A 22,010-nucleotide genomic window follows, 5' to 3' on the forward strand; every position below is an offset into this window, starting at 1 on the left:
CTGTAGTGGGAATTACATTATGGCTTCCGCACCCACAGTGTTCTGCATTGGGTGAATAAATTCCCACTTTTTTGGATGTTCTGCCTCGCTTCCTTTTATGTCTTCTCAATGGTATGTCCTACCGTTTAGTATCTGGGGAAGGTGACTGATGCTCTCCGTGCAATGTTTGCATACTTTAGGCATGTTATTTAGGTATGTTAGTATGAGTGCCGTTCCTAGCCAAGTGAATAAGGACTCAGTTCGGACGGTGTCTTTGATCCTTTGGTACGTCAGTGGGGTCGGTGACTCTCTGTGTTACACCTCAACAGTGCTTCCCCATCGCATAAACAGGGCGTCTGTAAACGTTAGTGTCTCAGAGATCTAAGAGGGGGGGGGGGCGCGGGTCTGCCCTTACATGCGGTAGAAATCGAACAGGCTGCGTTATAGTTTACGCCTTAACCTTTTGTTGAAATATGACTGGGGAGAGATTTAATCTCTTGATTGGTACGCCGCTCACCTTTGATGATGTTTCTGAGCCTGCGTGGCAGCTGTCCCCATTGGTGTAGCGCGTGGTCTGAGCATGGTCTAGGCCACAATGGTATTAAACTTGTCTGCAAAGAATCCAGCGATGATTGACCAGCTGCAGAGAATCTCTTTGCACTACCACACCGGTTCAGCTTTCAAAAAATAGCTTTAAAGGCTGTGATGTTATTAGATTCTTTTTTTTAGATCCGGAGCTCCTGAAAGCACGTCTGCTCAGTTCTCCGGCTAGCCACACCCCCAGAGGATATCGGTTTTTAACTGTTAGTTTTTTTGCTCCCTATAATCAATGCAGGGACGTAAGGTTAAATATTTCTTCTCAACAAAGAACAAGGGTGCTCCCGCAGGACATGTAGATGGAAAGATAAAGCCTGTATTCAAATTTTCATCCAAATATTCCTTAAGGGCTTTCAGTTCTGTTTCCGAAAGAAAGTAGATTCGACCAAAGGGTTATGTAGCTATGGGTAACAGTTCTATTGGGCAATCATTAACCATGTGGAGGTAGCTTATCTGCATTCTTTTTATCACAGACATCCTGAAATTCTTTGTATTGTGATGGTAATTAATCTTTAACCCCTTAACGACCGGCGTATAGTTTTTTTTACGTCGGCCATTCAGGGTAGTTCTTCTGAAGCGCCGCCTTTTCACGTCGGCACTTCAGAAGAACTTTCCCCGCATCATCTGGGGATCTCCTGAAGCCCTTGCTGTTGCTAACAGCCTCGGGCTTAAGGACAACGATTGGAGACCACTAGCAGTGTTCTCCGATCTTATTTAACCCCTCAGATGCGGCATTCAATAGTGAGCGCCGCATCTGAGTGATTTTAGAGGGAAGGGTCTCCCTCTCTCATCCCACTGGCATCCCCGCGTGTATCACGGGGTGACGATGGGTTCTATGGCAGCCTGGGGGCCTAACAAAGGCCCCCAGGTCTGCCTTTAGTGATTGCCTGTACGGCTATGCCAGATGCATGACCTAACAGGTGCGTGTCAGTTTTACACTGACCGGCAATATTACACTGCAATACCGAAGTATTGCAGTGTATTATAATAGCGATCAAAAGTTTGCACTGTAAAGTCCCCCAGTGGGACTAAAATAAGTAAAAAAAAGTAAAATAAAGTTTGAAATAAATAAATGTCCCAAGTAAAAAAATAAAAAATAAATACCCACTTTTTCCCCTTACAAAATACTTTATAATGAAAAAAAAGTTAAAAGTTACTCATATTTGGTATCGCCGCGTCCGTAACAAACTCAACCATAAAATAATTACATAATTTAACCTGCACAGTGAACGGCGTAAAAAATATAATAAAAAAACAACGCCAGAATTGCTGTTTTCTATTCATCCTGCCTTCAAAAGTATTTGACAAAAACTGATCAAACAGTCGCATCTACTCCAAAATGGTACCAATAAAAACTACAAATCGTCCTGCAAAAAAAAAAGCCCTCATACAGCTGCATCGGTCAAAAAATAAATAAGTTATGGCTCTTAAAATATGGCGACACAAAAGCAAATAATTTTGAAAAAAATTTGTTGTTACTGTGTAAAAGTAGGAAAACATAAAAAAAATCAATATAAATTTGATATCGCCACAATTGTAACGACCCGCTGAATAAAGTTATTATGTTATTTATACCACACGGTAAACGGCGTAAAATTAAGACGCAAAATAATTTCTGTTTTTAAAAAAGTTATTAAAAAGTTAATCAATAAATTATATGTATCCCAAAATGGTGCTATTATAAAATACAACTTGTCCCGCAAAAAAAAAAAAGTCCTTATACAGCTCTGTCGACACAAAAATAAAAAAGTTATAGATCTTTGAATGTGACGATGGAAAATCCTACAAAATTGCTCGGTCATTAAGGTTTAAAATACCTTCGGTATTAAGGGGTTAACAGCAAGTTCAGATATTGATGTGTTCTCAAGTATTGAAAAAGTTTAGGCAGACAATTTAGCTGACAATACTCAGATGGAAAATGTATACAACGTGTTTCCCAACTGATGAATAGTTTGTGAGTAAAAAGCCAAGGAATTCCCCAAATCACTGAAAACTTTGGAGAAGAAACAGTTGGAAATGAATAACTTCTTGATGATCAGGCATGATGAGAACTTGAAGATGCTTAATTTCATGAGAAAAAGGCCATGATGATAGGGGTCAAATATATCAGAACAAGAAATCTCATGTGTTTTAGTGCATATGTGTATTGGCACTATAAAATAAGATTCTCTGGTGCCAGCAACTTGTCTTCGTCCTGTGACAGAGGAAAAATGTCATGTATTTTTTAATACAACAGATCAGACGTCTCCATTTTCTATTACATCTTTGACAGCGATCGTCCTACGGATCTAATTTGAGCAATAAACAGCATAGTACACTTCAATAAAGGCAAATATTTTTTGTAGGTCGCCTCTCTTTTTCTGCTGTTGTTTTTGAATAACATAAATTCAAATTGGTTCAAATATAGATTCAGTATCTTTCTCAGTATTCTGACTTGATTGATCGAAGGAGAAGGCAGGATTATCTCCAAATACCCACAGTATAGTCTTTTGTTTTTCATTAATTCTCTGATCAATTTGAATGCACAATTGCATTAAGTCCTCCAACTTTTCTGGCGTTATCACTTTGGAAAGTACATCCTTCACTTAATCTGAAAGCCCTCTCTGAAATTGGCTCTTCTGAGCCGCTAGCTTCCCTGTGGTATCAGTTACCCAGCAGCTCTTCTGTGCATTCCGGAACTGAGCACCTTCCTTGCCGCAGATTATGCAGTCTAACTTCAGCTGTGGCATAACAATTAGGATCATCTAAAACTTGATTCATAGCAGTGATACAGTCTTCCAAAACATTCAGAAGATTACTATCCTTTTCTACATAAAGAGAAGCCAACACTGGAGCTTCATCTGTCAGAAGATTAATTGTAAGCAATACATTTTTCTTTTCACTAGTAAATTTGAAAAATATATGTAGAATATTTAAAGAGGTTGTCTGAGCACGGGGCAGTGTTTCATAGTGAATAGGAGCAGAGCTGCAATAACCCAGCACGGCCGCAATACAGTGTACGGAAGCCTTCTGCTTCTGACACAAGCCACTGCATAACATCCAGGGCCTGGAAGCATCCCCAAAAACTGATCGGTATGGGGTCTGGGTGTTACACCCCCACCATATACTGATGACCTATCCTGTAGATCAGGTCAACAGTATGAAAAACCGCTGAACCTTAGAGATGGACGTTGTGTGCTGCCAGCGTCAGGACCTTGTATGTGCCACGGTGCAGACCATTGCCAGGGACTAATGTAGCAAGCGTGAGGGGGATTCGGTCCCCTTCCCCTCCGGTCAGGGTTGCAGGGGGTTTGTTACGCCAATGGGTAATGGCGTGTAAACTTGAGCCTGTGGCTGAGTGAGCCACACACATACGAAAGTTGTCTTTGTAATTAAATCATCTCTCTTTGTTGCTCTCCCAATCGATTTTGCAGCTGAGAACATTTTTTTTTTTTTTATAAGTAGCTCCAAATGCTTGTAGTTCAGCAATTTGTTGCTTCATAGTTGTCAAAGGATTTGTTCCAGGGGATTCCACATGTGAGCCAGACTAGTCTGCTAAGGTTTATAGCAGATTAAGATTCTAGATCATGTAGGAGGGTGATAATAGCAAGAGTAACCCAGTAACAGCCCAGGATCGGTACACAGATGAGCAGCAACAGGTTACCGCGTGAGGCAGAGACGTGGTCAGGAAAAAATGCAAGTTCGGTACACAAATGACAGCAACATTTTGTAGTGAGAGTCAGAAAGGAACTAGACTTGAGGCAGGAAGCTTAATAGCCTGGCCAGATTTATATAGTATGCCAAAAGGGTGAGATGAATTAAGCAATTAAGGCAAATAATCCAGAGAGGCAGGAATCCATCCTATGGGTGGATTACTTAGGACTAATCCATTATACTGTGCAGAGACTGGAGTCGACTACACTAGTAAAAATAAATTATGTGAGCAGAATTTTAATTACATATAAATTACAAAATTGTATTGTTTCCAATTCTAGAAATGAATAAATAAAAATGACAATAAAACAGAATATCCCTCCAAATATTGTGATACAGTCAAGAGTTTGCATATTCGACACACAAATGTTCAATTGTAAAATTAGCTTTCTCTGCATATTAACCCCTTAAGGACGCAGCCTAGTTTTGGCCTTAAGGCTCAGAGCCCATTTTTCAAATCTGACATATTTCACTTTATGTGGTAATAACGTCGGAATGCTTAAACCTACCCAAGCGATTCTGAGATTGTTTTCTCGTGACACATTGGGCTTCATGTTTGTGGTAAAATTTGGTCGATATATTCAGTGTTTATTGGTGAAAAATTGCAAAATTTAGAGAAAATTTTGAAAAAATTGCATTTTTCAGAATTTAAATGCATCTGCTTGTAAAACAGACGGTTATACCACCCAAAATAGTTACTAGTTCACATTTCCCATATGTCTACTTTAGATTGGCATCGTTTTTTGAACATTCTTTTATTTTTCTTGGGCGTTACAAGGCTTAGAACATAAACAGCAATTTCTCATATTTTTAAGAAAATTTCAAAAGCCTTTTTTTTAAGGTACCTCTTGAGTTCTGAAGTGGGTTTGTGGGGCCTATGTAGTAGAAACCCAGATAAAACACCCCATTTTAAAAACTAGACCCCTCAAAGTATTCAAAACAGCAGTTAGAAAGTTTTTTAACCCTTCAGGCATTTCACAGGAATTAAAGCAAAGTGGAGGTGAAATTTGCAAATTTCATTTTTCTTGCTGAATTTCAATTTTATTCATTTTTTTTTCTGGAACACAGAAGGTTTTACCAGAAAAACACTACTAAATATGTATTGTCCAGATTCTGCAGTTTTTAGAAATGTCCCACATGTGGCCCTACTGCGCTCGTGGACTAAAACACAAGCCCTAGAAGCAAAGAAGCACCTAGTGCATTTTGAGTCCTCTTTTTTTATTGGAATATATTTTAGGCAGCATGCCAGGTTTGAAGAGGTGTTGAGGTGTCAAAACAGTAGGAATCCCCCAATAGTGACACCATTTTGGAAACTACACCCCTCAAGGAATTCATTTAGGGTTGTTGTTACCATTTTGACCGCACAGTTTTTTCACAGCACGTATTTGAATTGGGCTCTGAAATGAAAAAAATGTCATTTTTTCCAATAAAATGTCATTTGTGATCAAAATTTCTTATTTTCACAGGAAACAAAATACCCCATTTTGTTTCCAAATTTGTCCTTAGTGTGGCAATACCCCATTTGTGGTGATAAACTGCCGTTTGGGCCCATGGGAGGGCTCAGAAGGAAAGGAGCGCTATATGTTTGTTGGAGTCCAGATTTTGTTGGATTGGTTTTCGGGTGCCATGTCGCATTTGCAGAGCCTCAGAGGTATCAAAGCAATGGAAACCCACCAAAAGTGACCCCATTTTGGAAACTACACCCCTCAAGGAATTCATTTAAGGTTGTTGTTAGCATTTTGACCACACAGTTTTTTCACAGCACCTATTTCAATTGGGCTGTGACATTAAAAAAATGACATTTTTTCCAATAAGATGTAATTTTTTACCAAAATTTCTTATTTTCACAGCGAACAAAATACTCAATTTTGTTGCCCAATTTCTCCTGAGTGCATCAATACCCCATTTGTGGCAATAAACTGCCGTTTGGGCCCATGGGAGGCCTCAGAAGGGAAGGAGCGCTGTGTGTTCTTTGGAGTACAGATTTTGCTGGTTTGGTTTTCGGGTGCCATGTCGCATTTGCAGAGCCCCAGAGGTATCAAAGCAATGGAAACCCACCAGAAGTGACCCCATTTTGGAAACTACACCCCACAAGCAATTAATTTATGGGTAATGTGACCATTTAGACTCCATAGTTTCTTCACAGAACTTATTTGAATTGGACTGGGAATTAAAAAAAAATATATTTTTTCCAATAATATGTCATTTTAGCTCAAAAATTCTTATTTTCACAAGAAATAAAATACTCCATTTTGTTGCCCAATTTGTCCTGAGTGCGGCAATACCCCATTTGTGGTGATAAACTGCCGTTTGGGCCCATGGGAGTGCTCAGAAGGAAAGGAGCGCTGTGTGTTCTTTGGAGTACAGATTTTGCTGGATTGGTTTTCGTTTGCCATGTCGCATTTGCAGAGCCCCAGAGGTATCAAAGCAATAGAAACCCACCACAAATGACCCCATTTTGGAAACTACACCCCTCAAGGAATTCATTTATGGGTGTTGTGACCATTTTGACCCCATAGTTTTTTCAACAGAACTTATTTGAATTGGGCTGGGAATGAAAACAAAATTATTTTTTTCAAATAATATGTAGTTTTGGCTGAAAATTTCTTATTTTCACAAGAAACAAAATACCCCATTCTGTTGCGCAATTTGTTCTGAGTGCCGCAATACCCCATTTGTTGTGATAAACTGCCGTTTGGGCCCATGGGAGGGCTCAGAAGGAAAGGACCACCATTTGGCCTACTGGGGATTTTCTAGTGCGAAGTCATGTATGCAGAAGCCCCTGAGGTACCAGTACAGTTGAAACCCGCAAGAAGTGACCCCGTTTTAAAAACTACACCCTTGAGGCATTCATCTAGAGGTGTAGTGAGCATTTTGACCGGAGACCTACACCCCATAAACTGTAATGTGGGTTCTCCCGGGTATGGCAATACCCTACATGTGGCTGTTATCAGCTGCCTGGACACACAGCAGGGCCCAGAGGGGAAAGACGAGGGGGGATAAGCTGTGCGGAGGGCATCAGGGTAAGTAAAATTGGGGTAAATTATAAACCAAGGGATGTATGATAAATTTTAAAACACTTTCATACAGAGCTCTGGTTATTCGGGACACGTGTCACATTGATATATTGTGTCATCCATTATCGCCCTCTTATAGCAGACTTTGCACCTCTTTTGACTTTTTCCCTTCTTGCCAGTTTGGGGAACTTCTCCTGGAAAGTGTTGCCCTGGTACGATGCGTGTGGCCTCGCTTCCAGAAGTACTGGGTGCCCCCCCTTCTTGGTCCCTAAAGATTAGGTTCTTGATAATCACCTCTTGAAATTCCAGGAAAGTTCCCGTCTGGCCTGCACATCGATGTAGCACGTACGCATTGTACAATGCCATCTGTATGATGTGCCCGGCCAGCTATTAATACCACACCGCATGTCGCTGTAGGGCTTCAGGGCTTGATCTTACAAGTCCACCCCTCCCATGTACCTATTGTAGTCCAGGATGCAGTCTGGTTTGGGGGTGGCCTTTCCTTCATATATCCTAAATCTGTAGGTATACCCTGATGCACTCTCGCAGCTTATACATCTTCACGCCATACCTTGCCCTCTTACCCGGAAGGTACTCGCAGAAATGAACCCTCCCTTTAAAATGTACCAGGGACTCATCAATAGAAATACACTTCTCGGGGGTGTATGCTTGGGAAAACCGGGCACTGGAACGGTCTAATAGGGGTCTCCGTTTATACAAACGGTCAAAACTGGGGTCATCTCGGGGTGGGCACAGCTCATTATTAGTATAACGTAAGAAGCCAAGTATTGCCTCATTTATTTATTTTTTTAGGTTCCAGTTCAGTTCTGAAGTTGCTTTGAGGGGCCCATATAGTAGAAACCCCTATCAAATACCCCATTTTAGAAACTAGACCCCTCAAAGTATTCACAACAGCATGTAGAAAGTTTATGAACTCTTTAGGTGTTTCACAAAAATTTAGAGCAAAGTAGAGGTGAAATTTACATTTTTTTTTTGTCAGAAAATCCTCTTTATACCATTTTTTTTTATAACACAAAAGGATTTATCAGTGAAACGCAAATTAATACGTATTGCCCAGATTCTGCAGTTTTGAGAAATATCCCACATGTGGCCCTAGTGCGGTAATGGACTGAAGCACCAGCCTCCGAAGCAAAGGAGCACCTAGTGGATTTTCAAGCCTCTTTTTTATTAGGCACCATGTCCGGTTTGAAGAGGTCTTGTGGTGCCAAAACATTGGGAACCCCCCAAAAGTGACCCCATTTTGGAAACTAGACCCCTTGAGGAATTCATTGTAGTTTTCTTGGGGTGCATGCGGCTTTTTGATCAGTTTTTATTCTATTTTTAGGTGGCATGGTGACTAATAAACAGCAATTCTACTATTGTTTTTTTTTTTCGTTTTTTTTTACAGCGTTCACCGTGCGCTATAAATGACACATTCACTTTATTCTGCGGGGCGATACGATTACGGCGATACCAGATGTTTATAGTTTTTTTTTATGTCTTATGGCGTTTGCACAATAAAATAAGTTTTGTAAACAATCATTCACTTTTGGTGTTACCTTATTCTAAGAGCCAGAACTTTTTTATTTTTCAATCAATAAAGCCGTGCGAGGACTTATTTTTTGCGTAACGAACTGTAGTTTCGATCAGTACCATTTTTAGGTACATGCGACTTTTTGATCTATTTTTATTCCATTTTTTGGGAGGTGAAGTGACCAAAGAATTGTGATTGTGGTTCGGTTTATTATTATTTTATTTTACGGCGTTCACCGTGCGGGATAAATAATGAAATAATTTTGTAGTTCAGGCCGTTACGGACGCGGCGATACCAATTATGTATAGTTTATTTGTTTGTTTATATATTTTTATTAATAATAAATGACTGATAAGGGAAAAGGGGGATTTTTACTTTTATTACTTTTAAACCTTTTATTTTCTTATTTTTACACATCTTTTTTTAACTTTTTTTTAACTTTATTACTTTGTCCCACTAGGGGACATGAGGGCAGGAGGCCCTGATCGCTATTCTAATACACTGCACTACATGCGTAGTGCAGTGTATTAGAACTGTCAGCTACTCACTGACAGCAAGCATAGTGGGTCCTGACGTTGTCAGGACCCACTAGGCTTCCGTCTATGGCATAGCCGGACGCCATTGTTTGGTGTCCGGTTGCCATAGTCACCATCGCCGGCCGCTATCGCGTAGCAGGCCGGCGATGGCAGCTTAACCCCTAAAAAGCTGCGATCTCTATAGAACGCGGCTTTTAAGGGGTTAATCAGCGGGGACACAGCGATCGGTCCCCGCTGTAGGAGCTGTGACAGCTGCTGAACAAGACAGCAGCGTCACAGCTCCTGTATGTGTCGGGAGGACGGCCGAAACGGCCGTTACTCCCGAGACGTACTATTACGGCATGGAGCGCGAACGATACAGCTGCCATGACGTAATAGTACGTCAAGGAGCGGGAAGGGGTTAAAAATATGTATTTATATGCTGATTAATTCCACAATTATTTTGTTTAGGTTTCTGAGGTCACCTAAAGAGAGACATGCATCAGAGGAGAAACTGCAAACGCAAGACACATATGACTCTGATGAATATGTCATTGCTGTTTCCCCTTGAGATATTTCACTAAGGATACTTTCACACGGCAGTTTTTGGTCAGTATTTGGCATCAGTATTACGAAGCCAAAACCACGAGTGGGTCCAAAACATGGAAGAGGTACAAATCTTTCCATTATACTTCCAAATACTTCCAAATACTGATGCAAAATACTGACCAAATACAGCCCAAAATACTGAAAACATGTACTGAAAACATGATGGAGCATACTGAAATTTTTTTTAATGTGGACTCAGCATGTGTTTCCACCATTGTACAGATGTGCCCACCATTAACTTTTCTTGAATTGCGTTGTTATACAATTTGTCATGATACCATTTCAATACAATCTCGCACCTTCTAGTAAAAAACCTATTAACATAGGATAACAAATGGCTGTTGGATGTCATCTGTCAGACACATTCGTCACAGCTATCCAGTAAAAACAAATACATTAGAGCTATGGTTTTTTTTAACATGGGAGTCAATGGGCAATGGATGGCTGAAGAATGGCATCTGTCGGAGGTTTATGGTTTTTTTACCTGCTTGTTTAACATTTTGTGTCACACATTTCGGGATTTGTCGGCTTTAGAAACAAGTTAAGGGTGGACACATCTGCCCCATTGAAATGCAGTAACATCGTATTGAATATCCTTGTGATATGAATGACAAATACGCTTGTGTGCATGATGCCTATGGCTGGTGCTGCATGCAACTTCTATTATTTCCTATGAACTGAGAGCAGAGCCAAGTGTATACATATGAAGATAATAATTAAGAAAACTTGTGTTAATTGCCATTGAATTATGGATATGTGCAGTGAATGTGTTATATGCAGTTATATGCTAACATAAGGAAAAAATAATAAAAATAAAGAATAAAAATGTCACAGAAATACTTTTTTTGTTGTGTTTCTTTTAGTCTTCAGCATAGACTGCACTGAATTATTTTTAACATGACCACGGTATCTGCTTGCCAAAGAGAATCTATAAGATGGCCATGGTTTTCTGCTTTAGCAAGAGCTATTGAACATGCTGAATAGTGCCCCAAACAACGGTTAGGGGAGTCATCCAGAAGTGTGCACCATATGCCAATATTTTTTCAACGGGAGACATCATGTGATTGCGGCCATACCACTTGTGTGCTTAGTCGAGTCGCAGACAAAACTATTTTGATTTGCCAATCAGGCCTGAGCACACACCATAATTAGTATAGCACGCTTTTGCATGGCACCTGAAGCACATTACGTGCACAGCCAAGTGTACCCCAATGTCCTATTCAGTTTTGAAAGAGTCTGAGAGGTCAGAAAGGGCCATCATGTGAACCCTCTTGGTCAGTAAAAAATAGCAAAAGGGATTATGTGTACACATTTACATATTGTGTGGTTAATCTTTCAGCCACCAATGAGGAGATCAAGGTCATTTAGTGAGTGCTCCTTCCGTTTAGCAATACGTTTTGTAGATGTTCTGAAATAAGGGACTCTGCTTTATTATGTTTATGATCAACTCAAAAAGTACAGGGTGGGCCATTTATATGGATACACCTAAATAAAATGGGAATGGTTGGTGATATTAACTTCCTGTTTGTGGCACATTAGTATATGGGAGGGGGCAAACTTTTCAAGCTGGGTGTTGACCATGGTGGCCATTTTGAAGTCGGCCATTTTGTATCCAACTTTAGTTTTTTCAATGGGAAGAGGGTCATGTGACACATCAAACTTATCGAGAATTTCACAAGAAAAACAATGGTGTGCTTGGTTTTAACTGTACTTTATTATTTCATGAGTTATTTACAAGTTTCTGACCACTTATAAAATGTGTTCAAAGTGCTGCCCATTGTGTTGGATTGTCAATGCAACCCTCTTCTCCCACTCTTCACACACTGATAGCAACACCGCAGAAGAAATGCTAGCACAGGCTTCCAGTATCCGTCGTTTCAGTTGCTGCACATCTCGTATCTTCACTGCATATATAAACCTATTGGTACATGCAGGGAAGAGGTCTAAATGGTATACATATGAATATATGCTATACTGCTGCCTATATATAAAGGCTAGACCTCAATGAAGCCAAGTAACCCTTGGTGTGTTGCCCTAAACAACTGATATAAACCTAAAAAGAGTGTAGGGCACAATTAACACAAGTAAATTGGAAAAAATATATAGATCTTTATTGAGTATTACAACGTTAAAAAATAGGTCATACTGAGCAAAAACACAAAGACGTCTGACAGATGCAGAGGACATACAGAAAACAGGTAAGTAGCGATGTCAAAAATACAAATGTAAATCCATTACTGGGTGAATTTAACCTGATCAGATAGTAATTGGAGCCTCTCTATATATATAACAAAACATGTAGTTTGGCGAAGTGAGAGATATATATATGTATGTATACAAGTGAGAGAGAGCTGGCACGACAGATAGTTGTACCCAGTACAGCGTTTATCAGCAAACAGTAAATTTAGGACTGAAGTCCAATATGAAAGACATGGTGTGCCAGCAGTCTATGATGAGGTAAATAGGGTAAAGAAATACCCAAGAAAAGGAGTGTGTGACATACCCATTGTAGTCCTCTGCATGGAGAGAACGTCAGTCCCGACGCGCGTTTCGGCGGAATGCCTTCGTCCGGGGGTGGCGTCTCTCCAGCAGGGACCTCCCCCTTTAAGGTATGTGGCCATCCAATCATATTAGCACTAAGAATCACATGGGGCAGTGGATTTGTATGTAGTGGCGTCATGTGCCGGGGACGGGAAGGCTCGTCACTAACCCTCGACCGCGCGTCATCAAGGGGGCGTGGATCGACGGCGGCTGACGCCGTGGAGACACGCCCACCCCGATGCAGACGCGCCAGTAAGAGGGAAGCCGAGGAATCCCTCCCGACACAAGCGCACGGACAAACACTGCTAGAATAAATATATCCCATGAGATGTTAGAGGTATGGGACCGGACGGAAAAAATGGGAAGAATAGAACAAGCGATTTAATGTCAATCACTGAGCAACCATACATTGAATTGGATGCAGCGAAAATGGACATGTTTAAAATATAATAGGATGATATGAAGTGTGATGAAGAACAATATTATTAGAAGTAAATAACATATTATAGTGATACAAAATATACATCAGTTTATACCATATATTGAAAATAGCTAATATATCATGTTAGTAATGAATATCATATATATATATCCATTGTGACAATGCGGCAGCACATACAAGGCTATGCAGATACAAATATATATACCAAAGGTATTGCGAATAGATAGAGATATGTACATAAAATTTTATATATACATGATAAAACAAAAAATAATAAAAAATAAAATAATGGATATAAATAATATACATGAAAGATTACATTAAGAAAAACAGATAAATATTATGTAGAAAATTATATATATATATATATGTTATATATATATATATATATATATATGTATAGTGTATACGTGAAGTGAGAATTGATAATAATAAGAAGGTAAATGTGTATGTGTTATGTATAGTGTATACGTGAAATGAGAATTGATAATAATAAAAAGGTAAATAATATAGATGTCGATATGAAATGTGTTAATGTAATATAGTGATCGTGAAACAAATAAAAAACAAAGTGAAAGTTGTGTGTGTATAGGGAAATATATATGTAGGTGTACGATGTACATATGAATGTAGGATGAGTGTCATAAATATATACAGAAATTAAAGTGTTGTGTGAGTGAGTGTTATAAAACACCGTATTGTATATGTAACAATAAATTAGTAAATGTGTTAATTACAACATATATAATAAACAAGTGAAAATACATTAAATGAAATGAAAAAGTGTGAAAAAGTGGGAGTTTGTAAGTATATGAATGTTTGTGAATGGGTGAGTGTTGCTACATATAAAAATGTAAATAAATAAAATGAAAAGAATATAAAATAAGATAAAAAATGAAAAATAATAAATAATGATAATAGACGGTGTACTGATAAGGAATAAATATATATATATATATATATATATATATATATATGAACACACATGCATATAGATACGTTAGGTCATGAAATTTTTTTTTTAAAAGAGAAGAAAAATAAGTAGCATTCTTTGTTGGGTATGAATAGATGTCCATCGCACTTCATTTATGGCCACTCATTCTCCAAATGCGTATCGCATAAATGTTCTATAATAAAGGAGGAGGTAATTAGACATATAAATACTAAAACATATATAAAATAACCCACTGGAGGTTAACGGTCAAAGGAATGGAGCGAAATTCAGGTTCTCATTGAGCCCACAAGGAGACATAGTCCCTAGAGTCCAGATCCACTTAGATTCACATCTAGCCAGATTTTTAGAAATATCGCCCCTTCTGATATGTTTTTCTATACAATCGATTCCTCTAACTTTAAGTTTGGTTGAATCGCACGAATGGTATAGCTTAAAATGTCGAGCGACAGGTTTCAAAGTCTCTGGGGTCTCAATCGTTTTAGCTGACGTAATGTCGCGGACATGTTCTCTGACTCGAGTTTTAAGTTCGCGAGTAGTAAGTCCGACATAAATCTTGGGACAGGGGCACTGCATAGACAATTGCCTTCAGATGACCCCAAAGATAAAAGTCTAAGGGGGTCAGACCAGGAGACCTAGGGGGCCATTCAACTGGCCCATGCTGACCAATCCACTTTCCAGGAAACTGTTCATCTAGGAATGCTCGGACCTGACACCCATAATGTGGTGGTGCACCATCTTGCTGGAAAAACTCAGGGAATGTGCCAGCTTCGGTGCATAAAGAGGGAAACACATCATCATGTAGCAATTTCAGATATCCCGTGGCCTTGAGGTTTCCATTGATGAAGAATGGCCCCACTATCTTTGTACCCCATATACCACACCATACCATCAATTTTTGTGTTCCAACAGTCTTGGAGGGATCTATCCAATGTGGGTTAGTGTCAGACCAATAGCGGTGGTTTTGTTTGTTAACTTCACCATTCACATAAAAGTTTGCCTCATCACTGAACAAAATGTTCTGCGTAAACTGAGGGTCCTGTTCCAATTTTTGTTTTTGCCCATTCTGTAAATTCAGTGCGCCGATCTGGGTCATCCTCGTTGAGATGATGCAGCAGCTGGAGTTTGTAAGTGTGCCATTTGTGAGTAGCTAATATCCGCCGAAGGGATGTTCGACTGATGCCACTCTCCAGTGCTACGATGTGGTCTCTTGCTGATTGAAGCTAGGACAGCCACTGATGTTTCTTCATTAGTGACAGTTTTCATGCGTCCACATTTGGCCAAATCCAACACTGAACCAGTTTCACGAAACTTGGCAAGCAGTTTGCAAACTGTAGCATGGAAGATGGGTGGTCTCGTAGGGTGTCTTGCATTGAAATCTGCTGCAATGACCCGAGTACTGCGTTCACCAGACATCAACACAATTTCTATCCGCGCCTCACATGTTAACCTCTGCGACATGTCAATGGCTGTAAACAAAGAGAAGCTTGTAAATAACTCATGAAAGAATAAAGTAACGTTAAAACCAAGCACACCATTGTTTTTCCTGTGAAATTCTCGATAAGTTTGATGTGTCACATGACCCTCTTCCCATTGAAAAAACTAAAGTTTGATACAAAATGGCCAACTTCAAAATGGCCGCTATGGTCAACACCACGCTTGAAAAGTTTGCCCCCTCCCATATACTAATGTGCCACAAACAGGAAGTTAATATCACCAACCATTCCCATTTTTTTTAGGTGTATCCATATAAATGGCCCACCCTGTATAATTATATACACACATACACAAGTTTGTGAAAACCATACATTTAAATTATGGCAAGTAAATCTACTGCCAGCGCTTATAAAACTAATATGTAATCTAGGAAAATGTAAATTGCTTAATCCTATAGACTTATTGGGGAAGATGTATCAAGATTGTGCCAGTTTTAGTTCTAACAAGCTAGAGTAAGATGCAACAAATTTATTAAGAGGCAAATGACTCTTAATAAATGTTTTGCATTTTCGGTTGTCCATGCGACACTAAATAAAATCTATGCCAACCTGGAGCTGTCGTAGATCTTTGCTATAATTTTCACAAGTTGCCAGTTTCTGTTGTAAATTATAGTAAATATGTCGGGCCGAAGTGGGCACGCCCCTTCCACTAAGCTCCGCCTACATTTTCAAAAGGGGTCGAAAGTGGAGGATACTGCCCAAAAGATGCAAATTTTGCGACTTTTGATCTGTTTGCAACATTTCTTTGCCAGAAAACAGGCATATTAACATGGCTAACTTTCTCCCATTGAGTATTATTTTACATTCTTATTTTAAGCCCAAGCACTGTACCTTTCCCATCTTAAAATAATGCAAAACTCGATAGAGAGAATTTAAGTCGTCCAGGTACAGTGTCTTCAAACGCTACCCATATCATATAAAGTTAGCTTTATTGGTACACTCCCTTGGACTTGGCAGAGATTTCATGTACAGTTGCCCTATATCGAGAGTGTAGGCTAAGAGAATGCCTTTGATGTGCTATTTATACACACCCATCTTTCCTGCACATTTATGGTTTACATACTGTATACGGATTACAAAATGCCAAAATACTTATTTACACTATTACTCTATTTGTATTGTGCTTTGAAAAAAAATAAAATAATCTGTTTTAGGGCCAGTTCACACAGAGTTTTTTTAACACGTTCTTTGACACGGAAACCGTGTCAGAAAACGCGCCAAAAAATTGACGAAAATGCCTCCCATTGATTTCACCGCGCGTTCACCGCGCGGGATAAATAACGAAATACTTTTGTAGTTCAGGCCGTTACAGACGCGGCGATATCAATTATGTATAGTTTATTTGTTTATTTATTTATTTTTATTAATAATAAAAGACTGATAAGGGAAAAAGGGGGATTTTTACTTTTGTTACTTTTAAAACTTTTATTTTCTTATTTTTACACAACTTTTTTTTTACTTTTTAGCTGGATGCCATTGTTAGGCGTCCGGTTACTATAGCCACCATTGCCGGCCGCTATCGTGTAGCGGGCCGATGATGGCAGCTTAACCCCTAAGAAGCCGCTATCTCTATTGAAAGCGGCTTTCAAGGGGTTAATCAGCGGGGACACAGCGATCAGTCTCCGCAGAAGGAGCTGCGGCGACTGCTGTACGAGAAAGCAGCTGTTACAGCTCCTGTATGTGTCGGGAACACGGCCGAAATGGCTGTTCCTCCCGCGACATACTATTCCAGCGCTGAGCGCGAACGATGCACTTAGCAAGAAGGAATAGTACGTCGCTGAGCGCGAAGGGGTTAAGCATCAGTTTCCTAAAATGTAATATTAGACTCCCTTTACAAGCGGCGACAATACGATTAAGCAAATATTTTCTTTACGTTTCCCAGTATATAATATGGTACAATAAATGGTGCCGTGAAAAAGTACAACTTGTCCTTCAAAAAACAATCCCTCATACGTTTTTTTTGGACCAAAAAATAAAAACTTATGGCTTCTGGAAGTTGGAGAGGAAAGAGCGAAAATGAAAAACCAAAAATAACTGTAAAAGTCAGGGGTTAAATATGAGGTTATAGGTAACATAAGTAATAATTCATGGCGTGATATATTTAGTAAAGTCCAGTTCATCTCATTCCACTATTGGACAGGAATAGTTGGTACACTGAAACTTGTAGAATTTCTAATTCTCTTGATGTAGGGATATGAATCTTGGACAATATGGGTGTAAGTATTAAAGGGGTTCTCTGCAAATAAACCTTGATCACTGTAAAATAAAAAATGTTATACAACTTTATAATATCCTTTGTGCTAAAATTTCTGTTTTAACTTTTGCTGTAATGGGATGAAAACACGGAGTGAAAACCCAAAGAAGCCAAATACTTCTCATGGATAGTAATATGCTACAATTGTATCCAGCCTAAGCAATAATCTGTAAACTAAACAGCATGGACTCTAAGGCCTCATGCACACGACTGTAATGGCTTTTATTCTACTCAAATACGGATCCCTAGTCATCCAAAGTCATCTGCGACTCATTCGCATATAGGCACGCTGTCCGCAAATACGTACCGTCATGCATCCTTAGTTCATCCGCATTTACGGATTCGCAAAAAAAAGAAATGGGAGTCTACAAATGATGTCACCACTATGTCACAACCCCTTGAAAAGGTCACATGATCGCTCTGGCACCATTTTCTCTGGCATTTGTGCTTTGTGAGAGCTCTGTTGGAATCCTCGGCTGATATAACTTTGGTTTCTGGCATTTCTTTCGTTGCAAGGATGCACTACCCACGTGTGGTTCATGCTCTCATGCTCTTCTGGACTGGCTCGTCTCTCGGCGATTCGGACAGTAAGCTATGCTGGACGAAGAACCGAAGAGGAGGAGGAGGTACTGGGTTCACCCCATTGTCTCCCAACAGCCCAGAAAGGTGCATTTCCATACCCTGTATGCAGACCTGCGGCAGCACCCGGACAAGTTTCACAACTTCTGCTACATGTCGATTTCCAGCTTTGACCGACGGTGCATCTCGGAGGAACGGCTCATCGTTTCTCTCAGGTAAGAACACCAAATGTCCCTTTTGTCCATTGCTGCCATGTCACCTTGCTACAGGTAGTATAACCGTAGTTGTCCCCTGGGCCCATTGCCGCCATGTCTCCCTGCTACAAGTTGTATATAATTGTAGTTGTCCCCTGTGCACATTGCCGCCATGTCATAATGCTACAAGTAGTATATAACCGTAGTTGCCCCTGTGCCCATTGCCGCCATGTCACTCTGCTACAAGTACTATATAACCCTGGTTGTAGCCTTTGCCCATTGCCACCATGTCACCCTGGTACTTCTAGCACTAATTATTATAAATATTTTTTTCACAAATTCCTGGCAACAGGGAACTCATTTGCATCACTGCATTTTGAATTTCTACTTGGGTGTTCCACCATTTCACAGATCATCTGTCTGACCCTGCGAAGTCATCTGGCAGCGACTGAGAGCGACGATGATGCCACAGCCCAAGGCACAAGACTGGTTTCGGATTGCCGAGGGCTTTTACCAACAATCACAGTTTGCCAACTGTGTTGGCGCACTGGATGGTAAACACATTAGTGTGAAGAAGCCACCTCACTCATGGTACCTATATTTCAATTACAAGCAGTATTTATTGGTGATGCTGTTCGCCTTGGCTGACAGCAACTACCAGTTTGTAATTGTAGATATAGGGGCCTATGGGAGCTCTTCAGATGCTGGCATCTTCAGGGCTTCCAGAATGGGTGAATGGCTTCAGTCCAAACAGCTCTCCGTTCCAGAACCGAGACAACTACCTGGATCTACTGGACCTCCTGCCCCATTTCTCATCGTGGCAGATGAAGGAATTGGACCATATATTCTACGTACAGCACACTTCCGGTACTGATGGGAAGAAAGAGCTGGCTCAGAAGCTGAGCCTGCGTCATCAGTCGTGGTTGTTAGCCTAATCGGCTTGCTGTCAGTGAACGACTGACTGTTTTAATACATTGTGCTACATAGGTAGTGCTATGTGTTAGAAGATAAATCAGAAATTATACCTTCAAGTCCCATAGTGGGTCTAAAAATAAATTTAAAAAAAGTTGTAAAAAATAAAATAAAAGTTTCAAGTAATAAAATAAAACACAATAGCCTATTTTCCCTTATTAAGTCCTTTATTATTGAAAAAATATATAAACCATACATATTTTGTATCGCCGCGTCCGTAACGGCCTGAACTTTAAAAATATTATGTTATTTATTCTATGTGGTGAATGGCGTAAAAAAATGTACATAAAGAACAATGCCAGAATTGCTTTTTTTTGGTCACTTTGCCTACCAAAAATTGGAATAAAAAGTGATTAAAAAGTCGCATATATGCAAAAATTATATGAAAACTATAAAAACTATAGCTCAGCTTGCAAAAAACAAGCCCTCATATAGCTCCATCAACGAAAAATTAAAACGTTATGGCTCTCAGAACATGGTGACAGAAAAAATATTTTTACTAAACTAACTTATTTTGCAAAAAGTTGTAAAACAGAAAAAAAGTACTATAAATTTGGTATCGCCGGAATCGTACTGACCCGCACAATAAACGTAACATGTAATTTATAATGCATGGTGAACGCTGCATAAAAAAAACTAGAAAACTCTGCCAGAATTGCTGTTTTTTGGTCACCTTGCCTCCCAAAAATAGGATAAAAAGTGTTAAAAAAGTCTCATGTACCTCAAAATGGTAGCAGTAAAAATGACAGCTGGTCCCGCAACAAAACAGCCCTCATCCACTACGTCTATAATAAAAATAAAATATAATTAGGGAACCAGGACTGTGAGGGCCCAAACATATCTTCTGGAAGCGAGGACACCTGCATTATACCAGAACACTTCCCAGCAAAATTCCCCAAACTGCAGAGGTGCAGAGTGTGTACCAAAATGGGGATAAGAAATGACACCATTTATCAGTGCGACACTGGCCTGTGCATAAAAGATTACTTGACAGCGTAACACACATCTATGGATTATTGTTTTTTTCTTTTTTACCCAATTATTATGCCCTGATGTACTCCGTACAGCTTTCATGTACCCCCACGTTATAAACTGAAACACAAGTAATACTCCAAACAAAACTACTACCAATAAAACTCCAAATGGGCGCTCCCTCCCTTCTGAGCCCTACAGTGTGCCCAAAAAGCAGTTTACTTACACAAATATACCCGGGAGAACCCATTTAACAATTTTTGGGTTGTGTGTCTCCAGTGGCACAAGCTGGGCACAACATATTTGCCACTGAAATGGCATATCTAGGGAAAAATTGCAATTTTACTTTGCACCATTTGTAGCGCATTAATTTATAGAAAAGACCTGTGGGTAAAAATGCTCACTACTTTACTACTTTGTAAATCGCCAAATTAGGCCTCAATTTTGCATTGTACTCTTTCTGTCCTGAGCTCTGTCGAATGTCCAAGGAAAAGATTAGGGCCAGATGTAAGATATTTCTAAATCTGGGAATCACAGCATAATAGTTAGAGAGCTGTCTTTTCATGGTGGCACAAGCTGGGTACCACATATTGGCATAGCTATAGAAAAATTACCATTTTCACTCTGCAACATTGAGTGTACACTAATTTCTGGAAAACACCTGCAGGGCTAACATGCTGACTACATCACTAGGTGAATAACTTGAGGGGTGTCATTTCCAAAATGAGGTCACTTCTTGTGGGTTTCCACTGTTTTGGTACCATAGAGGCTTTGCAAATGCGACATAGCGCCCCGAAACCAATCCAGCAAAATCTGCACTCCAAAAGCCAAATGGCGCTCCTTCATTTCTCAGCCCTACCATGTACCCAAACAGTAGTTTATTACCACATATTAGGTATTGCCATATTCGGGAGAACTTGCTTTACAAATGTTGAGGTGTTTTTTCTCCATTTTTCGTTAAGAAAATAAAAATGTTGCGCTAAATCTAAGTCTTATTGGAAAAAAATGAAATTTTTATTTTCACTGCCCAATTCTAATAATATCTATAAAAGTCCTCTGGGGTCAAAATGCTCACTACACCCCTAGATAAAATCGTCAAGGGGTATAGCTTCCAAAATGGAGTCACTTTTGGGAAGTTTCCAAAGTTTTGGTCCCACAGGGGCTTTGGAAAAGCAACATGGTCCCAAGAAAACAATCCAGCAAAATCTGCGCTACAAAAGCCAAATCGCACACCTTCCCTTCTGAGCCCTGCTGTCTGTCCAAACAGCAGTTTATTACCACCTATGGGGTATTTACATACTCTGGAGAAGTTGTTTTACAAATCTTGGGGGCTTTTTCTTCTTTATTCCTTGTGGAAATTGGTTTTTTTTCAGCAAAAATGACATCTTATTGGAAAAAAATGTAGTTTTTTATTTTCACGTCCAAATTGTAACAAAATCTATCAAGCACCTTTGGGGTAAAAATGCTAGATGAATTTCTCAAGGCGTGTAGTTTCCCAAATGAAGTCACTTTTGGGAAGTTTCCATTGTACTGTTACCTTAACGGGCTTTGCAAATGCGACATGGCACCAAGAAACCAATCCAGCAAAATCTGGACTCCAAAAGCCAAATGGCGCTTCTTCCCTTCTGAGCCCTGCCATGTGCCCAAACTGCAGTTTATGACGA

General features: G+C 39.7%; 1 long non-coding RNA gene across 1 annotated transcript in view; it reads left to right on the forward strand.

Annotated features, from left to right (window-relative positions):
• The window catches only part of LOC142741292 (uncharacterized), a 68,840-nt gene extending 58,103 nt beyond the window's left edge, over nucleotides 1-10,737 (forward strand). The window contains exon 3 of the long non-coding RNA XR_012881066.1: nucleotides 9,807-10,737. This is a non-coding gene — a long non-coding RNA (uncharacterized LOC142741292). The remainder of the gene's footprint in view (nucleotides 1-9,806) is intronic.
• The last annotated feature ends 11,273 nt before the right edge of the window (nucleotides 10,738-22,010 follow it).

This window comes from Rhinoderma darwinii, chromosome 2, assembly GCF_050947455.1.
Source record: "Rhinoderma darwinii isolate aRhiDar2 chromosome 2, aRhiDar2.hap1, whole genome shotgun sequence".
Taxonomy (NCBI): domain Eukaryota; kingdom Metazoa; phylum Chordata; class Amphibia; order Anura; family Rhinodermatidae; genus Rhinoderma; species Rhinoderma darwinii.